Source organism: Bison bison, unplaced genomic scaffold (assembly GCF_000754665.1).
Source record: "Bison bison bison isolate TAMUID 2011002044 unplaced genomic scaffold, Bison_UMD1.0 scf7180017863601, whole genome shotgun sequence".
Classification (NCBI taxonomy): Eukaryota; Metazoa; Chordata; class Mammalia; order Artiodactyla; family Bovidae; genus Bison; species Bison bison.
This window is the reverse complement of record NW_011494173.1, coordinates 6616-7217: the sequence shown is the minus strand read 5'-3', so window position 1 is coordinate 7217 and position 602 is coordinate 6616. Positions and strand designations below refer to the sequence as shown.

Genomic DNA, 602 nt, shown 5'->3' with positions numbered 1-602 from the left:
TGTCTCGTACACCGGGTTATTGTTACCATCTTTCTAAATTCCATATATATGCGTTAGTATACTGTATTTATGTTTGCTGATGCTTTTTAAAAAGAGCTGTTAACCTTAAGTCTAATAAATAAGGATTTTTGTCTTTAAGATACAGAAACACATATAAAAGTTATAAATTTACCCTAGAAGATGCAGTTGGTGTGTTGCTAACTTAGAATTCCAGCTCAATCTTCTTTGACTCCGAAGTCCACGTTTCTAAACACTGTACAATAGTGCTTTTGTAAAAATACTTATCCTTTACATGTGATTTCACCTAATGATCAATGGTGTTGGGATTTTTGTTTCTTTTTTGTAAACAGAAGAGATTAAAATCAACATGGGACAAAGCTATGATTCTAGAGTCATGTAGACTTATAGTCATAGGTTTTTCAGCTGTCATTTAGTCTCTTTGATGCTCAGTGTCTTTACCTGTAAGATAAGTGTGTTTATAACTACCCTAGAGTTTTGGAGACAATAAAATAGCACATTTTTCGGTACTTAATTAATATGTAGTATGTTTATACTTAAGTGGCAGGTTATTTAAAGAAAGCACTGAGACTTGTGCCCACACT

General features: G+C 32.6%; 1 pseudogene; it reads left to right on the top strand.

Moving 5' to 3' along the window:
- The window catches only part of LOC104983881, an 18072-nt pseudogene that overhangs the window by 15919 nt on the left and 1551 nt on the right, over positions 1–602 (top strand).